The following is a 27,816-nucleotide window of genomic DNA, read 5'->3' as shown; positions in this document are numbered from 1 at the left end:
CCTCTACCTTGGGGCTGAGAGTGCAGGGACGGACTCCGCAGCTGCTGAGATCAGGGACTGCCTTTGAACCAGACCTAGCCTATGTACTGCAGTCCAGATCTCAGTTTCACCCTTCACATTAGTGTAGGCAAGTTTTTTTTTCAATTGAGATGAATACATTGTAAAATCTCAGTTAATGTCAGTTGGTCTAAATCAGTTATAAATATATTTGGACACAACATGTATAGTTGGTGTTATGTCGTTTGCCGTTTGCAATAAACTTTGCATAAAATAGTTAATTTGCATTTAATTTTAATGGTTCAAAGAATGTCAGGCAAAATGGTCGGCCCTCACGCATGTTCACTTCATCAAATCTGGCCCTCTTTGAAAAAAGTTTGGACACCCCTGCCCTAGGAGCTGCAAAATCCCCACACTACTAATTTCAAGGAATCATAAAACTGTGATCCTTTCTACCTCTAGTTCTGTTAGAGTGGCATTTTCATAACAGTAGGGTAAATTAATCCCAGACTAAATTCCCCTTGTGGATATAGGATTACATTGAATATTGTGTTTTTTGCTTCCTTTCCTATGCTGTTGCAACACATTGCTGAATGTGATTAAACAGTTGCTGCAATTCACTCCCCAAAAGATAGTTGCAGTGATTTTTATTTTGTCTGTTAATAATTGTAAAGCCTGTTGTGAGTCCATCTTTGGGTGGCAGTTGTCTAATTTAGTGCTTCCTTCTGCAAGGTGCTGAGCACTGTGAACTCCTGCTGCAGGCATGGATGCTCAGCACCTCGTAGGACTGGCCCTTTCGACTGTGTGCTCTTTGAAGCCTTCTAGATCATTTCCAGTAACGACCTCAACAAAGCAGAACCAAGTATTGCATGCTCAGCAAACAGCTTTTGCTGAGTCCTAAATAAAGATATATTTATGCAAGAAAAGAAACAATATTTTATCAACATCTCCTGAAACTTCTCCCACCCTACTGGGGCAGATTTTAATACTACAGGGGCAGTGTGAAGTAGCCTTAAATGTAAATAAGAATCTGGGCCCAAATTTGCAAATAGAGGGTAAAACACAATTTAAATACATACATTTCCTTCCCCAAAGTGAAGACTGCATCCTTCAGCAGTAATTGCTTAAGGCAATGTATTTTGCCCTGGATCTGAAGCAACACTTAGCACTAGCACTTTTCTGGTTGCAGCAATCAGTATTTTATGAGAACATTAACTGGAGAATGGTCTATGGCAGTGTTTCTCAAAGTGGTCTGCGAAACCACGTTGAGAAACTGTTAACTAGCTGTACAGGTTTGTTTACTTACTAGTGCCACAGCCACGGAGCTTCACAGCTCCTATTGGCTCAGTTTCGCTGTTCGCTGTTTGCAGCCAAGGGGAGCTGTGGGAAGCCATACCAGTGTGGCCAGTTAGCAGACCACTTTGAGAAACACCGATCTATGGTAAGGCTCATGAGCCAGGTCTGATAGTTTTTGACAGTGGATGGCAGTAAAATGTTTTCAGATTTATAAATGGAGCTTGGGTAACAATACAACAGTTAAGATTGTTTTGAGAATATGCATCATCATATTTTACAAATGTACTTTTACTTAAGGGATTGGCTGCACTCCACAGTTACAATTTTTACTCCCTTGTACTTTAATTTTTCATACTTACTAATTATCGGTCATTCCTTTGTATACAATAGCAGCAACGTTCACTTAAAGTCACCACACACTTGTCTGCTAATCCACAGGATATCTGCAATCTTAGTCAACTGCCAACTATGGTATGAAGTTATGAAATTGGTAATGGCTGGGTGACTAATGACAAATGTTGCAATTGTACATAAAAGTGAACATTGATATTTGCATGTGCCACAAGATTGTGAAATAGTGAAATCATAGAAAAGAGTTGAAAGGCACTTACTGTGCAACTCCATACTGAAGTTGCTGGTAACAATTCCATAGTAAAAAGCTGAGGTAAATTCTGAACTTTAAAGCAGAAGTTCATCATTTGTTATTTATTCCTTGGAGAATTCTGCATGAGAGAGAATCCATGTCAGAAAAATGGGGAAGCAAAGAATTCAGTGAGAAACAAACACCCCTTTCTCAGCAGCCTGGATGCATCCGTTTGAGTGCCCGGAGCAACCAACAAAGATATAAATCAGCATACAGGGCACTGGGCATGTGTGCTTGAGGAGATATCATTTATCTCTAAGGCCTGGGGGCAAGGACTGGTGAGCATACATCCATGCAAGTGAGCAATACTCTAGCCTCGTCACTTGCTTGCTGTTGTGGCACATTTGGCGTGTAGGGCTGGGGCATCAAGTTGTTCATCATTCGGTATGAGGCAGGCCTCGGCAGCTGGGAGAGGCTGTGGGGGGAAGAGGAGAAAACGCCCCTGGTGGCTGGAGGTAAGAAGTAGAGAAAAGGCCTGTGCCAGATGGGACCCCCTGCCCTGAGCTCCTCCTCACCCCCCAACCCTCAATTTCCCACCTCCAGAATTCTGCCTTGAAGGACCCAGGCAATGCCAGGTAAGTCTTCTAGTAAAATATATATTAATTACATTTGTGACTAACTCCTTGGGAGAGAATTATCCGCATGCTGTTCTGTTTTACCTTCATTCTGCCACACATTTCATGTTATAACAGTCTTGGATTATCATTCAGCACATGTGCATTTTAAGAACACTTTCGCAGCAGATTTGACAAAATGCAAAGAAGGTGCCAATGTGAGATTTCTAAAAATAGGTACAGCACTTGGCCCATGGTTTAAGAATCTGAAGTGCTGTCTCAGGTTTTGGACAAGGGGCGGAGCATGCTTTCAGAAGTCTGAAAAGAGCAACACTAACATGGAAACTACAAAATCCAACCCCCCCCCCCCCCACAAAAAAAAAAAAAAAAGAGAAAGTCAGCCTTGTGCTGGTGGTATTTGACTCAGCTGATGAAAATGAGCATGTTGGTCCACTCTGCTTTGAATCATTACTGAGTAGAACCTATCATCAACATGGACGCATATCCTCTGGAATGGTGGTTGAAGCATGAAGGGACACAAATCTTTAGAACATCTGGTATAAAATGTCTTGCAATGCTAGATACAACAGTGCCATGCAAATGCATGTTCTCATTTGACTTTGTAAACAAGCCGGCAGCCTTATCTCCTGCAGATTGTAACCAAACTTGCTTGAGCAATACGCTGAACACAAAGGATTAAGTGAAATGCAGGCTCCAAAATTTTATATTGTTTTCTTATTGAATGCAATTTTTTGGCATAATTCTTCATTTAGAAGAAGAACAACTTGCATGATAAAGAGATCATACTACAATACTTGCATTAGGTGAATTGAAAAAACACGTTTTTTTTTTAAAAACAGGGCAAGTATTTGTAATAAAAAATAAATATGAAGTGACACTATGTGCTGTCATAATTGAAAGATATATTTGTAAATGTAGAAAACATTCAAAATATTTAAATAAATGGTATTCCATTATTGTTTAACATCACAATTTATTTTAAAATCACTTGACACTAATTTCCTATTTTTGTTTGTGTAACTGAAGACTGCTTAAGAAGAAGCATCACAGGACAGATCTGAAGGAGATAGCTGACCACAAACCAAATGAGTCAAAAATGTAAAACTTTTGCCAAAAAAATCCCAAACAGACATCCACCACCACCACCGCCACAAAAAAAAAAAAAAAAAAAAAAAAAAAAAAAGAGCAGTGAAGGTCATTCTTGGTTGTATTAACAAGAGTATTGTTTGAAAGAATTATTGGGTTTTGCTCTCTAATCATCCCAGATAAGGACTCATCTGGAGTACTGTGCTCAGTTCTGCGCATTACATTTCAGGAAAGATGTGGACAAGTCCAGAGGAGAGAAACAAAAATGATTATTGGTCTAGAAAATATGGCCTACATGGAAAGACTGAAAAAAAACTGAGTTTGAAGAAGAGATGGCTGAGAGGGAGGCATTACTGTCTTTGAGATTGTTATAAAGAGGAGAGTGATAACCTGTTCTCCTTAACCATTGAGGGCAGAACAGGCAATGGGTTTAAATTACAGCAAAAGAGATTTAGACTAGACATTACAACATCCTGCCTATTAGGGTGGATACTAGAACAAATTACCTAGAGAGGCTGTGGAATGCCCATCTTTAGGGATTTTAAAGACAAATAGCTGTCAAGGATGGTTTAGTTGGCCTACCAACTTGGCCTACTAGATGGCTACCAAGATCCCTTTCAGTCCTACATTTCTGTGATTTTTCCCTTCCCTATTCACTTTTCATTTTGAGTCAAACACACGCCCACCACAAAACACATGCACTTCCATCCAATCCTTTCTCAATGTCTAGGCTTCAGTTTTAACAAATCATGTCAATAAACAGTGGCAACACATGGGGATTGGGGGCTGAGGGGACCCATGCTCCTCCAGATTCCACAGGCAGGAGCAGCAAGGGGCCAAGATCCTCTGTGTGGCCCTGCAGAGGGGTGCTTGGTGCCCTGCACTCACCAGCAGCAGCTAGGCGAGAGGGAAAGCAAAGCTCCACTCTTCAGCAGAGGCACCATTTCAGATTTTGGTGGGGGTGGCCAACCTGTGCATGTTGTGATGGGGGAGGACAGTACAAGCATGGGGCAGGGGGCAGCAGACTGAGGAAAAGAGGCTTTAGCAGTGTTACTGAGCATGCTCATACAAACCAATCAACCCTATCCTCCTCCCACCACACATTTAATCTCTATCCATGAACTACTAAGGCACTGGAAAACTTCATTTTTGGGCAGACAACTTAGCAATTAACTGACAGGAGCACTGTATCCAATTCCTATATAAAAGAAAAAGATTAAATATTAGACCTATTCAGCTCTAATACTAACATATGCTGACATCTTGTGGCAAGTCACTTAAGGAACACTGGTTAGTCTTAAAATTTTAATATACTTAGTTACTAACTCTGTGGAGAGAGAGAGACCAACGCCCTATCTGGACTCCTAGATGCTCTCTCAGCTCTGGAAGGGGAATGGGGGCTTGTGGGTTACAGCAAGAGGCAGATACTCTTATATAGAGCTGAAACGTATCAGACTGGGTCAGACCAATCATCCTTCTAGCCCTGTATCCTGTCTTCCAATAGTGGCCAATGCCCTGTGCTTCAGAAGGAATAAATAGAAGAGGCAATCTTCATGATCTACCCCCCATCACATGTTTGTTTTAAATCTGCTGCCTATATATTTAATTGGGTCAGTTAAGCTTCTTGTGTTCTGTTAATGAAGGAATAGATTGCATTTACTTATTCTTGTTAATCTCTCCTCATATGGAAGCTGTTCCTTACCCTTAATCATTCCGGTGCCCGTTCTGTACTGTCTCCAAATACAATATATCTTTTTAGATGGAGTGATCAAATCTGCATACAGTATTCAAGATGTGGGCATACAGTGACTTTATATAGAGGTAATATGGTATTTTGTCTTATTAACTATTCCTTTCCTAATCATTCCCAATTTTCTGTTAGCTTTTTAGTTTTTAGACTGCCATTGCACATTGAAGAGATGTTTTCAGGGAACTGTCCACAATGATTCCAAGATCTTTCTTAAATGGTAAATAGCTATTTTAGACCCCATCATTTTTGTTTGTAGAGTTAGGATTATATTTTTCCCCATGTACATTACTTTGCATTTATCAACACTGAATTCCATCTGCCCTTATGTTGCACAATCACCCAGTTTTGTGAGATCCCTTTTTATAACTCTTTGACGTCAGGTTTGGATTAGTCACTATATACTGCTTTTTCAAGAACATTTAAAAGTTCAATAGCAGTGATCCATATGCAAATCCCAACAGCACAACACTCATTCCTACTCCCCCCCCCCCCCAATCTCTGGCAGTGTTTTCGTGATAATCTTACTTGAATGACCAGTCTTTTGTCATTCTTCATCACTCTGCCTCCCTCTTTTTATAACAAACTCCCTGCCCCAAAGGCAAAGTTGCAAACAACTCAAACTCTGTTGTAGTTAAAAACCATCTCTGAAGTCAGGGCAGACCTCAAGTATGAAATCCAGGGGGTTCAAACTCAAGAGGGAGGCTATTGTCCCTCTAGCCCCCCCCCCCCCCATAAATGGTGCCCTTGTACCTCAGGCTGCCAGCTCCATCGTTCTGGGGAGGGGCGGAACCCACCATTGGTGAGTGCAAAAGGTCTGACCCCTACTAGCAGCATCCACTAATCCCCAGGGCCAAGTTGCTCAGGGAAGGGGATCTGGGGGGAAAACAGGTAGGGCAGGGCCTTGGGCAGTGAGAGAGTTGCCCTGCACTTTCCTGGTGGCACAGGGAAGAGTCATGGGGCGGGGGGGAGGGCAGGATGGCACATAGGAAGGATGCAGGGGGGGGGGGGGGGGGAGACACTGGCTAACCAGTCACCCCTGCTAGTAAGAATATTTGCCTGAGAGAGAAGGGAATCAACATGTCTATAGAATGTGTATTATATGCTCATGTGTAATTACTTCAGAAACTTCCATTTTGATTCTTACATTAGACTAGCACATTTACTCAATGTTGCTTGGGACCTTAAGGAGGAGCTCAAGGCAGGGGGCTGTGTGTGCTTGTGGCAGAGAGGGCTGAAGCATCCCCTCCCTTGAGGTTTATACCAGGGCTGCTTGCTCTTCCCCTTCTTGTCCCTATCAGGGAACAAATGCAAAGTTCAAAGCTCACCCAGCCAGATCAAAGAATACAGAAAACTGTCAGGTTTTTATCTCAATTAATGTTGGAGGGGGTTTTTTTTGGGGGAGGGGGAGAAAATGAAAATGTACATGCTTCATTTAAATCATTGATCTGGAGTGGGGCCAAGGAAGAGGGGTTCAGTATGCAGGCTGCCCCAGGAAGAGAGAGCTATCCCAGCCCCCTCTCTCCTGGCTGCAAGCTGCTGTGGTAAGAAATGCCTCTCCATTGCTGCTGCAGCTTCAGCAGGCATAGCTGGGGGGAGGGGGCATGATCCCTGACAGGGGCAGGTCCAGGTTATCTACCCCCTGTTCTTCCCAGACCGAGTGAGGAATGAAGCAATGTGTGCACTTTCCTCTCACTCCCTAATGAAGGGGAGCAGCCAGCAATGTTCCTGTATGAACTGGGGGAGGGGGCGCTTCAGCACCCTCCCCCCCCCATCTAAAAGGAGCCTGAGGGGTAGGAGGCTCAAGGCTGGGGCATTCCCAGATGGGAGACACCCAGCCTGTCCCTTTCACCTGCTTGGTGATTCTGTCTCTTTTCTGTATGGTTTTATGAGAAGCAACCCCATTCCAGGCACATTTCATTTTCCTGGCACAACCAAACACCTTGCTTTAAGTTATAAGAGGAATCTATATACCGAATTTGGCAGTCCTAAATCTTACCAGTTAGGAGAAATTCTTGAACAAACAAACTCTCTCAAATATATATAGTCAATGGATGGTAAGCGGCTACAAAGGGGTAGAGTTAATGTGGGATTTTGACTATGCAAAGTATTACTTTTGTAAAGGTATGTATATTAGCAGTCTGTATAACTGAATATGTATGTTGAATATACATCAAATACATGATGAATATATATCATATACTTTCCCTTAAGTCTTGCTTTCCATGCTTTTTAATGCTATTGGATAGAAAACTTAAAATTTGTAAGGAAGAGAACCCATTCTCCGCAAGCAAGTGAAAGCCCTTCTCTTTAGCAATAAAATTCTGCTTGGGCAATTTAAATGAAATGAAATGACTTAGCAGAAAAAGGCTTGTAGTCAGCAGGCTTGCATCCTCTTCCTCAGGATTCATGTTTATAGCAAGGCAATGAAAGAAGTTCTCTTAAGGAGGAGGGAAACTGAACACTCCCAGTCCTGGTGTTCAGCTCAGACCTGCAGCCCTCAGCTGTGAAACAGCCTTCTAAAAGGCACTCTCTCTCTCCAATCAGTCTCCCAAGCAACCTTTCATATATAGCCCTTTCATAAGCAGGGAGGGGAAGCTGTCCAAGGTTGAGCTCTCATGCCCAAGTAGGAGATAGTGCCCACACAGCATACAGCACCTACTCCATTTCCCTGCATCCTTTTTCGGTTTTGTTTTTGCTTGTAGAGACTCATGGTGGGAACAAGATGTAAAGATCTGACAAGAACGCATCAAGCTACCAGATATTAGGGCACAGATCCTCCAGAGTGCTTGCCGTTTTGTCCACCAGGCATTGCAACAGCTAACCACTAGGCAGCCTGCTGACTAATGGAGTCCTCAGCTCTGAATTAGGCTCCCAGCTCGCCATACAAGCCCCCAGGAGGGAGTTAGGTTCCTAAGAGAGGGATTCTCAGAAGCCAGCAAGCTGAGTGGAAAGCTGCTGAAGCTAGTCAGGAGTGATATGGCTGAGAGGAGATGCAGGGAAAAGGGAGGAATTTAGGTGTCTAAATAGGAGACTAAGTACACTTGGCTGACAGGTACCGCCTTCTGCCTAGGATCCTTAGCCATGAACCTGCTTCTGGAATGAGGCGTCAAAGTCAGGTCAGCAGCTTAGGTAGCCTATATCCTAAATATGAAACCACATTTCTCTCTTTCATTGTTCTATCTTAAACAATTCTTTCCACATGCTCACCATACCCTTCTGTGTGCCTCAGATGTCTTATATAAATGCTGCCTGCCTCCCCCTCTATCTCTCACCTCTTCATGTACCCACCATCAGTGATTGGTGCCAGCTCACCTGCTGCAGGGTCTGACAGATCTAAGGTGTGCTCAGAGCACCTCTACAGGATTGGGCCCACTCGTGAATTAAGTGTTCCCCTGTCTAGTCTGAGAATCCTGCTTCAGATCCTTTGGTTTGAGCTAGGATCTGAGAGGCTCATTAGCTGTGGGGTGGCATCAGGACTTTGGTGGCTTTGAGAGTGCCAATTAGCAGAAACTAGGCAGCAGCAGAGTGGTGGTTTTGAGACGGTCCACTCAAATGGGGGACTTAGGTACCTACATACCTTTGTGGATCTGGGCCTAACTGCCCAAAGATTGAGCTCTAGAAATAAATATTCTTTTCTCTCCCACGGATATTTTTAGAAATGAGAACAGCTTTCCTTCACTTGACTTTTTTGAACACTTGACATAGTAGAACAGTTTCTATAGGGAACAATTTACCAAGCTTTCCTAAGTGTCAGTGGCCTTGTAACAAGCAGTTCGCTAAAGTCAGTCCACAAAGCTGAGTCATTAATTTCTTTCCAGCTGCCTTTATTAAAGGCTATTGAATTCACCAAGAAAAGTTTCAGTTGTATTTTCAGAAGTTATGAAAATATAGTTTGACAAATGATCCTCAGTCTGTTCCTTCACTGAGTTAAAACCCATGATACAGAAGCCACTGGCTGAAATTATCATTCGTTATTTGTCAATGTAATGCTTGTTGTTCAATGCAGTGCACTACCCTGTATTTAACAGTGATGGGTCTGAAAGGCAGAAGTAATAGGAGACTTGCATATCTTTTCTTTCCCTTTACAATTTTTTTCCCCCTCACTAAATTCATTCTGAAAATGATTTGAAGGATGCTGGCTCTGCCACTGTTTACATTTATAGAGTAGGAACAGTGTTTGGAAGAGCTATGGTAAATAATTCAGCTTAATACCAGCTGGAACAGTGGCTGCCAGACACTTTATTGAAGTTCCTATTGTAATGGATCTGTGCCCAGCCTTCCATTCCTTCCCCCCACCCTCTTGTTTTAGTGTTTTTAAAATTTGTTTTTCTATTTAAAAAAAAAAAACAGGATTAGTTCTTTCCTCTGGTGGAAATTGTCTATCACCAAACATTACTGTGTTCACACAAGCCCATGGTGACCTCTCTCTCATTCTCCCACTCACCAAAAGGCTTGCATTCGGTGTAGTTCAAGAACTGGGAGTTAGCTGATGACTCTTCAGTGCATGTTTGCTTACACCATGAAGGCTAAGCTGAGGCCTGGTCTACACTTACCTGGAGATCAATCTTCTGGAGTTCGATTTAGCAGGTCTAGTAAGGACCCATTAAAATTGACCACTGATAGTGTCCCCATTGACCCTGATACTGCACCGGGTTGCAAGGAGTAAAGAAAATCACTGGAGAGTTTTTCCTGTCTATCTCCCACAATGGTGACACTACAGAAATTGGACTTAAGGCACAATGGACTCCAGCTATGCTATTCTGATAGCTGGAGTTGTGTATCTTAAGTTGACTCTCTGCCCCAGTGTAGACCTGGCCTTTGCCCTGGGAGTGGTGAACTGAAGAGACGTTTGGCCCAGTGGGAGGCTGTCCATGCAAACTTCTTCCATCACATTAGAGAAATTGCCTGTTTTCCCCTAACTCCACTGTTCATGGAAAAAACTGCTTTTGCACCTGTATGCAGGTGGATATCAGATGAGGGGAGGGGAGTAATAGTAGGATCTGGGACCAAGCAGCTTCACCACAATACAGATGCTACTGAGCCAATTTATTTTCTGGAGGAATATCTTGCTTATTTCTCTCTCGCAAAGAACATTTGCAGCTCATTGTTTGGTTAGGGCTCAACATTGGGGCAAAATATTTTTCAAGAACATGAAGAGTTTATTGTACAATGCACAAATGAATAGTGGCTTAAACCTCAGACCCTAAATGCATTGCAACATGTTAGGTGTCATTTCCATTGTGCTTCAACACATCCTCAACTAATGAGTTGGAAGAGCCAAAGTAGGATTGCCTTCTTTGCTGAGCATTGTATTGCTCTTCCTCTCCTAGCCTAGAGTTTTGTTTACACTATGCAGCTTTTGGAGACAAGACTTTGTCAACACAACCCTGTCACTAAAAGTCGGTGGGTGTGAATGCTGTTTGTTGGCACTTTGAGGACAAAATATTTCTAGCCCCCATGAGTGGCTTTTGCTTTGTTGGCAGAGGAATGCTCCAGTGTTCACACCTGCCACATTGGCAAGGGAGAGAGAGAGCAAAGCACCCCTGATTGACAGAAGTTTTGTTGATTAATTGCAAGTGCAGACAAAGCTCCAGATGAGATATGTTGTCATAGCTCCACTGAGTTCAATAGAGCTATGATAATTTGATGGAATTATGATAATTTACCCAAATTGAAATATTTTCCTGTATTGGGATAGATTCTCAATCTACTTAGAGCAACTAAGGGTACATCTAGACTGTGGCATCTAAACTCCGCCATGTCCAGGGAACGCGTTTGCTCTTCTGCTTTTTTTGTGGAAGAGCCAACGTGCTCTCTCAGAGAGCCCTGTATACCTCATTCTATGAGGAATAAGGGCTCCTCCAAAAGCGGAGGCTTTTCCGTCATTTGGCCCCATCTAGACAAGGCCAAACAACAGAAAAGCCTCTTCCAGAAAAGCAATCGGAAAAAGCCTATAATGTAGACGTAGCCTAATTGTTCATACAATTTGTAGTTTATGATGTCCATTAAAAGTTGAAGATTTTTCTCATTCTTTCATTTCACTCACAAAACAATCTAATAGGAAACTTCCTTTCTAAATAGCTCTGTATTATAAGGACAGTGATTAACAGCTAAGCATATATATTGCAGCTGTAAAATCCTATTTAAGGAGTTAACCAGTTAAATGTTAGGTTTAACTAGTTAACCAATTAAGTGGGATTCCAATTAGGGCGGGAGCCAGTAACCCTGTGTGTGGGCACAGCTGGGCTGCTCCCAGACACCAGTTAAGCATCACTTGGTAGCAGCTGAAGTTTTCCAGGTGTGCATGGCTGCCCTTTCTGTACACACCCAGAACATGCCTGTCATCATTTTCTTAAAGCTCATGTAAAAAGTAAAGAAACAGCAATACTGCACAAGTATGGTATATTTAAGGTCTGTGTTGAGGCCAGTTCTTATACAATAGTGCAAGTGGAGGGAGAAAGCAAAACAAAACAAAAATACAGTCCTGGTCAGGTCTGCTCTGTGTTAGTACAGCTAGTCAGCTTTGAATGGTTCCCCTTCTCCTTCCTTTTACTGGCCAGCTACTTGAGAAATGTTTCACTCAGGCACAACACTTCCAGGACCTTGTCCTAGGGTGATGCCACTCTGCATCCATCCAACAGGGGCCACTGCTTAAAGCCACGTTTCTCAAACAGTGGGTCCTGACCCCCTGGGGAGGTCACGAGCAACTTGGAGGAGAAGGGGAGGTGTCACGGTATCACAAAGTTTGAGAACCCCTGGCTTACAGTAAACAACTGAGTTTGACAGCCTCTTGGAATCCATGTTTTTAAAGGATAGTTGGAAATGCACACATGTATCATATTCATGTTTGGAATGGTTTGATATATATTCAGAGAGACACTACCACCATACTAGTGAAACCTGGGGACTACCTGTGCAACATTCTCAAGACTGATGCTATCATTTCAAGCTAATGACAATACAATTGAACCCCATGCCAGTGGTTCTCAGCTGAAGTTCTCAGCCTGTCTGGTGTTACAGTTGCTTGTGCCCAGGGCAGAAAGCCAAAGTTCCTCCACGCAGGACTGCAGCTCCAAGCCCCACCACCCAAGGCTGAAACGGAAGCCTGAACAACTTAGTCTTGTGATCATCAGATCCTGGGCAGTTGCTCCCAGCTTGCTACCCTGTAACACTGGCCCTAGCTTTCAAAAGCAGAAAACCAGTTGTTGTGGCACAGCTGCACCATGAAGTTCGTATAGCATGTCGGGGGTGGGGGAAACTCAAAGAAAAAGGTTGAGAACTGCTGTCCTATGCCATCCTTTTCCTTACCATTCCACCCTTTTCCTTGTCTGTATTCTTTCTTGCTCATCCTCCCCATCTCTCTTCAGATCTGTTTTTTCCCCTCTTTCACATCTCTTCTGAGCCACCTCCATTTTACAGGGCTCAGAGCTGAATTTGGAAGCTAAATTCAGTCATTAGAAGGTTAAAGGACTAGAGGCCCATGTATCAAACCTATGTTGCATCAGAGAAGATGAAGACTTTCTGGGTAGAAGTCAGCATTCGATACTGCAGACATGACAGACTGAAGACCCAGAAAGGGCAGTATGGAATAGGGAAGGAAATTGGTAGCATGCAACCTCCAGGAGAAGACAGACAACTGATAACACATCAAGCCTTCAGACCGCCACCACTTCCTGCTTCTCCACATAGGAACTAACAGTACAGCCAAGAGTGACCTTGAACATGTCACTGCAGATTATGTTGCTCTGGGAAGAACCACCAAGGAGTTTGGACGAGAACACAACATGCTCCTCATCCTCCCTGTTGAAGGAAAAGGTCCAGGTAGGGATCATCCAATTGTGGAAGAAAACATGTGATTGCGCAGGTGGGGGGAATCGGAGAGAGGCCTTTGGATTCTTTGACCATGGGATGAGGAGGGCAGGGGAGGAAAGGTGTAGGAGTTGCACTGTATGGGTATGTCTACACTTGCCCCCTACTTCGGACTAGGGAGACAAACAAAGCATACCGGCGTTGCTAGTGAAGCATGGGATTTAAATATCCCGCGTTTGATTAGCATATTCGCGGCCGGTCGCCATTTTAAAAAGACGTTAGCCTGAATTAACTCACCGCGTGTAGACGCAGTATTCCGATCCAAAACCCTTCCCTCAAATTAACTGTTATTCCTCATTGCACGAGGAGTAACAGTTAATTCGAGGGAAGGGTTTTGGATCAGACTACTGCATCTACACACGGTGAGTTAAAATTCAGGCTACCGGCTTTTTAAAATGGTGACCAGCTGCAAATATGCTAATCAAGCACAGAATATTTAAATCCTGCGCTTCACTAGCAACTTCGGTATGCTTTGTTTGTCTCCCTAGTCCGAAGTAGGGGGCAAGTGTAGACATACCCTATGTAAGAGAGCAGTGTGATTGCTCAGAATAAATTGGGAAAGAAGCCGGTTGAGACTCTTTGGATTATATTTAGAGGTGGAAGCAACAGGGGTGATGTTGTGGCTGGTGTCTATTACAGACCACCAGATCAGGTGGATGAGGTAAACAAGGCTTATGTCAGACAACTAAGAGAAGCTTCCAGATCACAGGCCCTGGTTCTCATGGGGGACTTGAATCATCCTGACATCTGTTGGGAGACCAATACTGCAGTACACAGACAATCCAGGAAGTTTTTCGAGACTGTTGGGGACATCATCCTGGTACAAGTGCTTAAGGAACCAACAAGGAGCCCATGCGTGGCTTGACCTGCTGCTCACAAACAGGAAGGAACTAGTAGGGGAAGTAGAGATAGTAGGCAACCTGGGAAACAGTGATCATGAGATGGTTGATTTTAGGATCCTGACTAAAGAAAGAAAGGAGAGCAGCAAAATACACACCCTGGACAAGCACCGAATCCCGCACTTGGGATGGAACAATTCCAAACATTGTTACAGCCTGGGAACTGAATCGCTAAGCAGCAGTTTAGCAGAAAAGGACTTGGGGATAACAGCAGATGAGAAGCTGGATAGTAGTCAACAGTGTGCCCTGGTATCCAAGAAGGCCAATGGCATATTTAGGGAGCACTGGGAGGAGCATTGGCAGCAGATCTAGAGAAGTGATTATTCCCCTTTATTCAGCACTGGTGAGGCCACATCTGTAGTACTGTGTCTAATTCTCTCCCCCTCCCCTGCTGCATTACAGAAAGAATATGGGCTCATTGGAGAAGGCAATGAAAATTATTAGGAAGCTGGAGCTCTTGACTTATGGAGGAGAGGCTGAAGGATTTGGGCTTATTTTGTCTACAGAAGAGAAGAGGGAGGAGGGATTAATAGCAGCCTTTAGCTACCTAAAGGGGGGTTCCAAAAAGGATAGAGAGGGGCTGTTCTCAGTAGTGACAGATGGCAGAACAAGGAGCAATTGTCTCAAATTTCAGTGCGGGAGGTTTAGGTTTGATATTAGGAAAAGCTATTTCACTAGGAGGGTGGTAAAGCACTGGAATGGGTTACCTATGGAGGTAGTGGAATCTCCATCCCTAGGGGTATGTCTACACTACCCTGCTAGTTCGAACTAGCGGGGTAACGTAGGCATACCGCACTTGCAAATGAAGCCTGGGATTTGAATTTCCCGGGCTTCATTTGCCTAAGCGGGGCTCCGCCATTTTTAAAACCCCGCTCGTTCGAACCCTGTGGCGCGCGGCTACACGGGGCACGAACTAAGTAGCTCGAACTAGGCTTCCTAGTTCGAACTACCGTTACTCCTCGTGGAATGAGGAGTAACGGTAGTTCGAACTAAGAAGCCTAGTTCGAACTACCTAGTTCGTGCCCCGTGTAGCCACGTGGCACAGGGTTCAAACGAGCGGGGTTTTAAAAATGGCGGAGCCCCGCTTAGGCAAATGAAGCCCGGGAAATTCAAATCCCGGGCTTCATTTGCAAGTGCGGTATGCCTACGTTACCCTCCTAGTTCGAACTAGGAGGGTAGTGTAGACATACCCTAGAGGTTTAAGAGCATGTCTACACAGCAAGCCATTATTTCAAAATAATGTTGAACTGGAGAACTTCTTACTTCAAGTCCTGTAACCCTCATTGCATGACGAGTAAGTGAAGTCGAAGTAAGAATATTCTTCCTTTGACTTCCTGCAGTGAAGACAGCACCAAAAGCCGAATTAAGCTACAGGTGGTCCCTGACTTGCAACACGATCGGTTCTTAGGGAAGTGTCGCAAGTCGGAGGCATTGTAACTCGAACCCTCATTTGTGATAGGCATCATGCACCATCGTAAATTCAGGGTGAGGACATAAGTTGGGGGTTTTCGGCCCCTTCCACACTTACAAAAATGGTTGTAAGTGCAAGAGGGTCGCAACTTAAGACGGTTGCATCTTGGGGGTTTCCTGTATTTCAACTGCAGCTATGCAATTGACATAGCTGAAGTTACATAACTTAATTTGACTTTTAGCCTGCTGTGTAGACATGGGGCTTGTCCGCCTCGACAAAGCCCTGGCTGGGATGATTTAGTTAGGATTGGTCCTGCTTGGAGTAGGGAGTTGGACTCAATGACCTTCTTAGGTCTCTTCCAACCCTAGGATTCTATGAAATGGGGTATTTTAGTACTACTTGAAGTCAATGCAACACTAACAACAGAATTGCTACTGATTCCCAGTTAATTGATCAAACAGTGACTAGGGTAAGTAGTGAGCAGCTAGATACCCGAATTTTCTGTTTTTATAAAGGAACATTAGAGGTATATTCTAAGACAGAGGATGTTGACTTTACAGGACTAGATAAAGTCTCTGGATGTTCAATTGCCACATGCAAGTAGTGTCTTTGGATCTAAGCACTGGGGGAAATGAATGACCTGCTGTGGTTTTACTTTTAGGTGTGGAATAAATGCAGAAGTTCCTTCGACATCAGTTTGAGGTAATCGGACACTAAAAATCCCAACCACAAAGAGGAAGGCGGCAAAATATTCTAGTTCTCTGCAGATCTCAGTACACTTTTTCAGCTTCCTTGTTTCAAATCTGTCTACTTGCACAAAACCAACATCCTATCAAAGGGTGCTCAACACAGGATGACAGAATGAGGAAGTTGCCACTGCTGGTTTTTAAAGCTTGTTTGAAGGTCATAAGAATGTCCATGCTGAGTCAGAACAATGGTCCATCTAGCCAAGTGTTTCTCAACCTTTTTTTTTAATAAAGTACCCCCCCCTTTTTTTTTAAAGTATCCCCAGTACCTACAGTTTTCAGACAAAAATTTTTCCTACCATTGCAACACATTTGTTTAAACAACTTATCGTAGCCAGGTGGATGATGAAATTTCTGGGTATAAAAAGTACAAAAACAAAAATTCAGTTCTCCAAATGTCAGTTGTGTTGACATACTCCCCAAACTTCTCTCGAGTACCCCCTAAGGGTACTTGTACCACTGGTTGAGAAACACTGATCTAGCCCAATATTCTATCTTCCAACAGTGGTCAGTGCCAGACATTTTCAGAAGGAATGAACAGAACAGGGAAATTATTGAATGATCCATCTCCAGCCCCAGCTTCTGGCAATCAGAGATTTAGGGATACCCATAGTATGGGGTTGCATCTCTGGACATCCTGGCTAATAACTTCCTGGAGCATCCATGGTAATCTAATAATTTTTTAAGCCCAGTTCCATTTTTGGCTTTCACAACCTTCCTTGGGAACAAATTCCCCAGGTTGAATGTGTGTTTTGTAGTGAGATACGGTCTCATGATTGTTTTAAGCCTTCTGCTTATGAATTTAATTGGGTACCCCCTGCTTCTTGTGGTATATGAAGGGAGCAGGAGGCCAAGACCTCATTGCTTTTAAAAGAGGATATGCACTCACCCTTATGACTGACTGGTTAAAAAGTGACAGCGATGGGTGGAAAGGACAGCACCGTGTGAAGAAGTAGCCACAAGTCTGGCACTTCCTCTTTTTTAGGAAGATTCAGCCGCTCCTGAGATGGGGTAGATAACACTTCCTAATTCACTGTCTCCCTGCCCTTCATGATTTTACAGACTTCTATCATGTGCCTACTGTGTCCATGGGTGCTGGAACTAGTGGTGCAGTGGTGCCACTTGAAGTGGTTTCCATCATGTATAGGGTATACAGTAGAAGGCAATGGCCCCCTCACTATACAAACTGTTCCAGTGCCCCTGCCTTAGTCATCACTTTTCTATGCTAAACAGTCCCACTCGTTCATCTCTCTTCAGAGGGAACCGGTTCCACACCTCTAATCATGTCTGTTGCTCTTCTGTGTAGTTTTTCCAATTCTAATTTCTCCTTTTGAGATGGGATGATCAGATGCACACTGCTCCAGGTGGTGTGCCATAGATTTATCGAATGGCATTACGATGCTGTCCATGTAATCTATCCCCTTTCTAGTGGTTCTTAACATAGTTAATATGGTTTCATTTTTGGACTGTGGCAACCAGGGCCATTCCTAGAGGAGTGGAGTGCCTGGGGCAACCTGCCCCTTCCAAACCCCGCCCCCACCTCACCCCCTTCTCCAAGCTTCCCACTCCTGCTCCAGCCTTCCACCCCTCCACCCCCATTGAGCCCTAAAGCCCCCTCCTCTGAGATTACCCGGGTGCCTGGCACGGGGCAGCAGGAGCAGTTGGGCCAGCACACTAATCATGGCAATGGGAGCCATTGGAAGTGGAGCAATACAGCAGCCTGCTCTCTTCCACTGTGAACCCGCAGGCCGGTCGCTCTGCTTCACGGCGGTGGCTTGGGTAGCGGAGCAGGCTGGGTCAGAGCTGGCCTGAGCCATTCGCGTGGCCCTGGGACCGCGGCGCCACCCTCAGGAGTGCAACGCATGCACGGCCCCGCCCCCGGACACACGGTGCTCCCCGGGCACCCAGCGCATGCGTGGTCCCACCCCCGCCCGGCCCGGCCGCCCCTCACGGCGCCCCTACAATGGGGCACCCTGGGCGGTAGCCCGGTTGGCCCGTACCTTGGGCTGGCTCTGGGCTGGGTGGCTCCGTTTCCCTCCACCATAGTGAAACGGAGCAACCTGGCTGGGAGATAGTGGCGTGTACAGCAGGCTGCTCCATTGCTCCGCTTCCTGCAGCTCTCCTCACCACAGGAATAGTCATTAAGTGGTAATGAAACCATTTAACATGCACGTGCCAACCCTATTTACTGACAAACACAGCTGAGCATTACTAGAGGTCTATAGTGCAGATGGGGTATAGGGGGGAAGACAGGACCTGGGCAGGGTGGGGTCACAGTCTGGGGATCTTGCCTCCCCAAACAGCTGCTTCACCCACCGCCCATGGCGAGAGGGTTTGGACTAGAACAATTTGATTCACTTCCTAAATGCTGCAGTCAGACATCTGCACGTCTTTGCTGAAAGATCTTTGGTTGAAAATTTGCATTCAGCTCTACCACTTGCTCATCTGCAGCCCCCTACCAGGTTTTTCAGAGTTGCCACTGTAGGCTGAATTTGTAACCTTCCCCCTCCTCTTTTTTTGTTCCCTCAGGTTAAATTTTTTTGAGAGTGGCTTTTATTCTAATGGTGTCCAAACATTTTTTTATTGTGCTGTTATCCGGCACGTAGCTACTTCAATTTATAAATCCCCAAACAAAGCAATCAGCTCATTTAAAATACTTGGGCTCATGTTATGGGCTAAAAACAGCTGGGTAGCCATTGGGCTTGGCTCTGAAATCTGACATACTGAGTGAGGGAAGGCAGTTCCATAGCCTAAACAGCAACATCTACACTTCTGTTTTTAACACCATAGCACGATCCTGAATTTGTAGACCTGGGCTTTAAAGCTCATAGGCTATGGCTACACTACATGCTTTGCCAAAAGAGGCAATGCAAATGAAGTGCTCATTAGCATTCTCACGTTTTATTTGCATACTCATTCAGTTTTTGCACAAAAACAAGCAGTGTGGACGTTTCCTTTTCACGCAAAACCCCCTTTTTGTGCAAGATCCTGTCGAAGCAAAAAACGCTCCTCTGTTTAGGTAGCTAACAAACAGCTTTATTAATTAATAAAGCACAGCATGAGCCAAATGTGGTCCCAGCAAAGCCGGGCCCAGAAAGGCTGGCTAATACAATTAATCCTAGTATTTTATATCCTTAACCAAACAAGTCTGACGTCAGGGCAAGAAATCAAAGCGAACTTCAAAGAGGAATTATTATCAGCAGAGAAAGAAACAGGTTTAGAGGGAGTTCGAGCTTCAGCTCAAAATAGTTCATTAACACATTCCAACAGTGCATCCTTCTGGCCTCTCCCCACCTTGGTGAAGGCCAGTTCACTCCCTCTAGTGTACGTGCAGACACAAGAAACTGAAGTGGCTTTTGTTATACAGAATGGCTTCTAGCTAAATATGAAATGGTTTCTACAATCCTTATGCCTTTCCTGGCAAAAAAAAAAGGGGGTTTTGCACAAAAAGGAAATGTCCACGCTGATTGTTTTTGCGCAAAAACCTCTTGCGCAAAAATGGAACGAAATTGAGTATGCAAATGAAGCACAAGGAAATGCTAATCCATGCTTCATTTGCATTGCCTCTTTCGGCAAAGCATGTAGTGTAGCCATAGCCACAGCGAGTGATGTCCTAAGCTTTGTCTATTCTTATGCAGAGACTGACACTCCGGAGATTGAACTTCTGGGATTCAATTTAGCGGGTCTAGTAAGAACCCACTAAATCAAATTCTGAGGGCAGCCCCATCAACTCTGGTACTCCACACGATTGTGAGGAGAAAGGAAAGTTGACAGGAGAATTGCTCTCATCGACCTCCCACAGCAGGGCTGCCCCAGAAACTCGGTTTAAGATGTGTGAACTCCAGCCATGCAATTCTCATAGCTGGAGTTGTGCATCTTAAATTTCTCCCCAGTGTAGACATGGCCTTAGTAAAATTTTCTTTATTGTCAGGAGTCTCTGTAAGCTGTTTCATACAGCTGGGGTCCATGAAGGTACACAGGCTTGTGCTGCAGCAAAATTTGCTAGATCAGAGGCATGGAGAAGAGTTTTGCCATTGACTTGACTGGGGCTAGGATTTTAGCCAGGGCACATATCTTTTAGAAGCCAGTTTTTAAAAGAGCAGTATAAACCTCCTATTAGCAGCACTTCACTGTATTTCTCTGAAGGGCTACTGCTTAAGGCAGTATCAGCATCTTAGATTTGATAGATTATCTTTGACTATTTTTATTTGCTAGAATGTACTTATGTACATAGGCAAACAGTATGCATTTTTTCTTAAGCATGGGCCATTTCTCAGTACATTTTCCTTTCCATTCACAGTTCTGGATCACTGCTCCTGCTGTTAGTAGTCTTGTAACTTCCCTGTAGTAAATACAGCAATTGCTTCCATGGAAAAGTAATATTAGAAAAGCGTTTTGTGTAGAGTTAGATTATTAAGTCAATAAAACTCAGATTTTTAAAGATATTTAGACACTGCTGCACTCAGTGTTGCAACATCTCAGTGATGCAGGAGCCTAAATTTCTCTTACAAAAGGGTATTTAGGCATCTAAATTCCACTGGTCAATAGGATTTAGTCCCTTAAATTAGTGGGGGGGGAGGGGCTGCGAGAGTGAGCTGGGCAAAGCCTAATATTTAAAAGTTTGAGTCTTAGGCTATGTCTAGACTGCAGGCTTCTTTCAGAAGAACCTTTTTTCGGAAGAGATCTTTTAAAAAAAAACACGCATCTACACACAAAAGTGCATCGAAAATGCGATCTGCTTTTTTGAAAGATAGCGTCCATACTGAATGGTCGCTGACTTGCATTTAAGTTGTGATTACTGTGGACGGAGTGACCACCAGGGCACCTGTGCTTTTTCCTCTTTTCTTTCAAAAGAACTCCCTCTTCCCTATCCATACACACTTTTTTCTGTAAGAGCCTTTTTGGAAAAACTCCTCTTCCTCGTAAAAAGAGAATTACCAATGCCAGAAAAAAACCTCTGTTCTTTCAATTTACTTTCAGAAGAACTCAATTGCAGTGTGGACATAACTCAGGCTTTGTTGGAAAAACAGCCGTTTTTCCTGACAAAACTCTATAGTGTAGACATACCTTCTGTCTTTTGGGGGAAGCATGCATAGCAGTTTCCTCTTGCTCCTCATTTCATTGTAACCCACCACCTGCAACCTGGTCAGTGTTCTCTCAGCTAGAAAGAAGACAGCCAGCACCTTGTAACCAACAGATTTGTGGACCTCAAGTTGGAAACATTTGGTCTACACAGGAAAAAAAACCTGATTGTTCAGTTGAGTAGCCACTGGGTGTCACTACTGATTCAGTTGATGACAGTTGATCATTCAAAAGAAACTGAAATGATAACCCCGAGGTCCACATTTTTTTTTCAAACAAAAGTAAATTTTGGGAGGCTGCCTGTGTAGATATTTACAAAAATGCCTCTTTTCTACAAGTACTTTCATCAGCTGAATCAGTGGTGACACCCAGTGGCTACGCAACTGAACGATCAGTTTTTTTTCTGTGTAGAAAGGATCTGGCCTCGGGCCATATTTTGCCCAGCCCTGCAGTAGTGCAACCATCCTACCTACAATACTCTTGTGACTTGCTATGACTCTTTTTGAGTCAGGACCCCCAAAATTACAACACTGTAAAATTTCATATTTAATAGCTGAAATCATGATGTTTGCTTTTTAAAATCCTATGGCCATTAAGTTGACCAATACGGACCCTGAATCTGATTGGACCCTATATATGTTGAAGCGTATGTATAATCCTAAAAAAGTTTCATCACATAAGTTAATACAAACTATCCATTTCCCCCCTCAATGTTTATAAAATATATGGGATTTTAATGCTTTGTTTTTATACAAAAAAATTCTTCCCAGGTCACCTTTTACTTATGGACTTTAATACAAGATTGTTCTCTTTCCAAGAAATATCTTGCATGTGTTTATAGTTAACAAGACAGAATGGTTTGGTTACATTAGCATAAAATAAATACAGAACTTAGGGAGTAGGGCGGAGTCCATTTTTTAAAATAAAAAACAGACAAGGGAAGGAAGAAGCACAGCATAACTGCAAGAGGTGCTTCTGAAACAGATGGAATAGCAGCTATAGTCTGGTGTGCAAGAACCATGCATGTTCCATGGACAACTGAGATTCTTTTCCCTTGGAGATCTCCCAATCACAATACTGGCCAAGCCCAACCTTGCTTATATATGTTATGAGGTTCAACAACAGCATGCACCATACCAGTAGGCTAATGACTTTGTTGATCTAGTCACGGATGCCTCAAGGACATGAGCAGGCATCAAACTCAGATCTCCCATATAACACTGCAGAGCACCAAGCCACTACATATGGAGAAATCTTTCCAAGTAAAATGTGTGAAAGGCATATTTAAACAATCATTAAGAGACCAATGGAGTAACTGCTCTGCCCTGGTAGTAAGAGACCATCAAAGAAAGGACTGCACGAGTAATTATACAGCAGTGCCCTGAATCATTAAGGCCAACTATTTGTCGTCAGAAGCAGCAAGCCTAGATAAGAAATTACTAAGTGATTACTTCCAGTTCCAAAAAAGTAGCCCTGAATCTCAGGCCTGATCTTGCTGCCATTGAAATCATTGGCAAAACTTCTACTGATTTCAGTGGAGACCAAAGCAGGGACATAGATTATTCTACCTGTCTGAAGATATCTGATCACTTTCCAAGCACCCAACTACTGCTAGTCCAATAACAACATACTGGGATTCCTACAACATATTTTTCTTGGATGTGCTTAATTCAAATGATGGACGTACAATTATGTTAACTGTTTTAAAGCTGACACATCACTAACCAACCAAAAGTGATGGGGGAGGGGGCTCACTGGGCTAGTGAAGACAGACACCGAATAGCATTCACCCCACAGCCCTGCTAAAGGCTATGGAATATGAGCTAGACTCTCTGTACTGTGAATGGAGAAATCATTCTGCATTTCTTCAACCACCAAGTTATCATTGCTTTGTCTCATAAGCCTGTAGTTGTATTATAGTATTTCAAAAGTACATTCCTTTAAATGTTGCCAAGACACTAAGCCCTTCACAAGAATATTTACATACACCATTTTGGAAGGCTTGATATCAGAGGGTGTGTTCTACTGCACTTATGTGATGTGACTGTAGCTGAAGACGACATAGCCAACAAGTTTTAAATGAGCTAGTTCAGGTCCCAGAGCAGCAAAGCCCTAGCAGCGCAGGCTGGGTACTGTACAAGCCAACCCAGAATCCTAAACGATGACTTGCAGGGGCAGCTCAGGCTGATGTCCAAGTTGCCATGACTTCACTACAGCAAGGCCTGAGCTAACAAAATTAAAGCTAAGCTCCGTTTGCAAGTGGCAGTCACACCCCAAGGCTATGTCTATACTGGCATGAATTTCCGGAACTGCTTAAAACGGAATACTATTCCGTTTTCAGTTTTTCCGGAAAAGGAGCGTCTATATTGGCAGGCTGCTTTTCCGGAAAAGCCCTTTTTCCGGAAAAGCGTCTGTGGCCAATGTAGACGCGCTTTTCCGGAAAAGAGCCCCGATCGCCATTTTCGCAATCGGGGCTTTTTTCCGGAAAAAGACTACTGGGCTGTCTACACTGGCCCTTTTCCAGAACAGTGTTCCGGAATAAGGACTTATGCCCGAGCGGGAGCAGAATAGTTTTTCCCGGAATAACGGCTGATTTTGTATAGTAGAGCGTTGTTGCTTTTCCGGAAATTCAAGGGCCAGTGTAGACCGCTTGCAGCTTATTCCAGAAAAGCGGCTGCAGTGCACACATTCCCTGAGTTGTTTTGGAGTTGTCCAAAGGAAAAAGAAAAAAATCTTAATTGTATTTTAATGGGTTAATATTAATGTTCCTCCCGCAATGACTCACAGGTTTTCAAAATAATTCACTTTCAGTCTAATTGCCATGCATTCTTGCACTGTAATAGTCATATATCCAGGTTAAGACTGTCTTCATGATGCAGTTTAAGATGAATGGCCTGGCACTTCATGCATGCAAAAAACTAACCTCAGGATATTAACTAAGATATTTACAAAGGGTACAAATAACTTTCCACTCGAACTAGAAGGCCATAATACATTAGATAGCATCATACTTTAACCTAATATGATCCATTCTAATTTCTGAGATCCACAGCTTATGTTAACTAATGCATTCTGCCAAAGCCCTGGAATCATGTCCTACATATTGCAGTAATGCTTTCCAGAAGAATTTCAATTTGCAAATAACTAAGGGATAACACTACTCCTTCTGTTACTAGCAGTGTTGGGCCATTTGCCAGTCCATAAGCAGCACAAGCATTTTGGTGTTTAGTATTCCCATCTGTTTAGAAAGCCTGAGGGTGAATTGTTATCAGAAACAGTATGTGAGTTTTCTTATTACATGTCTGAGATGTTATGACACATTTTGTCACAACACAAGCCAGTAGGGATGGGAGGATTCCTTAACCCTGACTCCTGAAACCAATGAAATTCTAAGTGCTTGGCTTTTGCCCAGTCTCAATCTGAGTATACAACTTTACACACAAAACAGCATTTTTGCCCACCTCCCAACAAAGTATTCAACATTTACATGAGAATTCATCTTAAACACCTGTACAAACACTGATCCAGTAAACACACAATATTACATTACACTATTAACTTAGAATCTTTTTTTTTTTTTTAAAGGCAGCTGTCCCCTCCCTCCCCCACTAAATAGGAATACATGACTTCCTTTCCACTCCCTTCCCATGAGGATTTATAGAGGGTGTGTGTGTGGGGGGGGGGGAGGGTGTAGACATATTGGGCTGCAAGCAGAGACTTCCTGGAGCCCTTTGCCCCAATTCCATTCCATTCCGTCCTATCCTATCCTTTGAACAGCCTTTTGATTGGGCTACATGCAGCTAGGTCTCCCTGCATTCGTCTTCTCCCAATAATCTTTACGGGAGGGTGTGGATGGGGCAAATGATCAGCCCTTGAGATGCCTGGCCATTTGTGCTGGGGGCAGCTAACTGCAGCGGGATTGGATACCAGTACCCTTCATGTGTTCTTAGCCAGTGTCTGTGCCCTTTCCCTCCCTTTGCAGTGTTTTCAGTTAGATGAAGGAGGGAGGCTGAGGTAGGTCTTCTTTTACTTCAGAACTGCAAGTCTTCTAAGAAAGGAGTATGAGGGCAGAACTGTCTGATCCCTGGCATCTCCAGGCCTACCAGGAGAATTGCATTAGTATTGCCATTGGGAGCTCTGAGCACCCTCAACTCCCACTGAAAGTGCTCAGTATATTGCAGGGTTGAACCCATACCGCATCTGCATTCCACAGTTAGCCTACATAGAATGTAACGATTGCACAGGAAGGGCATTTTACTTGCCTGATGGAGTTCCCACCATCTAAAGCAGGCTGCTCCAGGGATCCATCCAGAATGTAAGGAAGGTCTATTGAGATTCCTGCAAGTTGGCAAAGTCACCTCCCCGCTCTGACCTCCCCCTTTCCCTCTTATTGCCAAAGGCAAGCCTTGCAAGCTGGGTGAGGCACTGTGCTAGTGTGAGCTTGTCACAGACTATCCAGAATAATCTCTTCTCTCACTGAGGGTACCTGTAAGTTCCAAAACCACAGCAATTACTTTCATAATAATTGATCATCTCAATTGAACAGATAACTGAGAAAGAGTGAAGTGGCCCCCAAATGCAGGTAGCTCTTACATAGTCATTATCTGTGCCTTAAAAAGAGGGAAAATTATTATTAGTTATTTGTATTGTGATAGTGCCCAAGAGCCTTACTCTTAGATTAGAACCCCATTGTACTTAGTGCTGCACAGATTTTCAACTGCTTCTTAGTGGTAATTAATCATATTCTTGACAAACTATGCAGCCTCCTCTCTGACAACCCTGCTTGACTCCAGGAGGACAGAAGCTTCTGGTCACTCAAATGCAGTACAAGATGCAGAGTGCTCTTGCGCCTCTCTTTCCTGTTCATGTCCTTGCACAGAGGAGTATGGTGGAACATGTACTGTGCATGCAACATATGGGACTCAATCCTGCAAGGCGCAAGAGCACCTTCAGCTCCTGTTGGCTTCAATTCCTTGCAGATTGAAGCCCATAAACACACTGAGGCTCTTTTAAAAATAAATATTCAGTGGTCACTATCATCAATAAGTTATTCATCTATTTCCCTCCCTATTAAACCAATAATAGACATTTTTAAAGTACAAAAGCTTCAGGGGGTAGCCAAGTTAGTCTGTAACTGTAAAAATTTAAACAATGAATAGTCTAGTAGCACTTTAAAAAAACTAACAAAACACGTAGATGGTATCCTGAGTTTTCGTGGGCAAAACCCACTTCAGATTTTTTAAGGTCAACGTTACACTTGTCATCCAGGACTCTCTCACAATCGCTTTTGTCTCATTTTACCAAGTTTTCACCTCATTTCAATACTGTTATGCAAATCAATCGTATATTCTAGTAGCCTACAGAATAATTACTCTTGCTAAGGGAAAAGAAAGAATCTGAATCTGCTTTGTCATATTTAGGGCTACTGTTTTTTTATTTTAACCAGTGCACACTGATAACAGCCTAATGCAAATCAAACAAAAATAAAAAATTGGTGTTCATCCAATAAACATCAGAAAACAGAAATAGTTACTTTTAGGTAAGAGCTTGTCTACACAGAGCACCAATGCAGACTGTGGGGTGAGATTGCGAAAGGGCATTAACATTGTGCATTAGTTGGTCTCCATAGGCCGTGCTGATGCACTCCAATAGTTCTCTAGTGCATTTCAATGTAGTGCAGTTTCAAATAGTTTTACATTAAAGTGTCATAGGGAACATTATTCAGATTACTTGTTACAGGAGTGTATACTGTAATGAGTTGTGTATATAATGGATATTTCTCAGACGATGGATACAAAAAGAAACTCCTAACCTTCCCCTGCATTTTTGACAGCAATAAAAAAAAATTGCTAAAAATAAGCCTCCTCTTCTCCCCCAGGAAAATAACCTCCCCATGACAGGTGGAATATTGGTAGGGCTTCTAAGAAGGAAGGGAAAGGGTAACAAAAGGACTAAGAGGGCAGTAAACTCTACATGTACAATCTGATATTTGATTGTTGTAAATCAGTAACTTCACTGGCTGTAATGGAGCTATGCTGGGGTATGTCTACACTACAAAGTTAGTTCGAACTAACGGACGTTAGTTCGAACTAACTTTAATAGGTGCTACACTAGCGCTCCGCTAGTTCGAATTTGAATCGAACTAGCGGAGCGCTTAGTTCGAACTAGGTAAACCTCATTTTACGAGGACTAACGCCTAGTTCGAACTAGCTAGTTCGAACTAAGGGCTGTGTAGCCCTTTAGTTCGAACTAGTGGGAGGCTAGCCCTCCCCAGGTTTCCCTGGTGGCCACTCTGGCCAACACCAGGGAAACTCTATGCCCCCCTCCCAGCCCCGGACCCCTTAAAGGGGCACGGGCTGGCTACGGTGCCCGTGCCAGGTGCAAGCCTGCCAGCACCCAGCTAGCAGACCCTGCACCTGGCACGGCACAGAGCCACCCACCCGATGCCCCCCAGCCCACCCC

The 27,816-nt window shown here is 43.6% G+C and overlaps 1 long non-coding RNA gene across 1 annotated transcript in view; it reads right to left on the bottom strand.

The window, feature by feature from the left end:
- Window positions 1-759: 759 nt before the first annotated feature.
- Window positions 760-27,816, bottom strand: part of LOC142830163 (uncharacterized) — a 34,350-nt gene continuing 7,293 nt past the window's right edge. Inside the window, exons 2-3 of the long non-coding RNA XR_012905152.1 lie at window positions 1,905-2,015; window positions 760-894 (exon numbers count right to left, since the gene is read on the bottom strand). This is a non-coding gene — a long non-coding RNA (uncharacterized LOC142830163). The remainder of the gene's footprint in view (window positions 895-1,904; window positions 2,016-27,816) is intronic.

The sequence above is a fragment of the Pelodiscus sinensis genome, chromosome 1 (genome assembly GCF_049634645.1).
Source record: "Pelodiscus sinensis isolate JC-2024 chromosome 1, ASM4963464v1, whole genome shotgun sequence".
Classification (NCBI taxonomy): Eukaryota; Metazoa; Chordata; order Testudines; family Trionychidae; genus Pelodiscus; species Pelodiscus sinensis.
The sequence above is the reverse complement of the archived record's forward strand: the minus strand, read 5'-3'. Positions and strand labels throughout refer to the sequence as shown.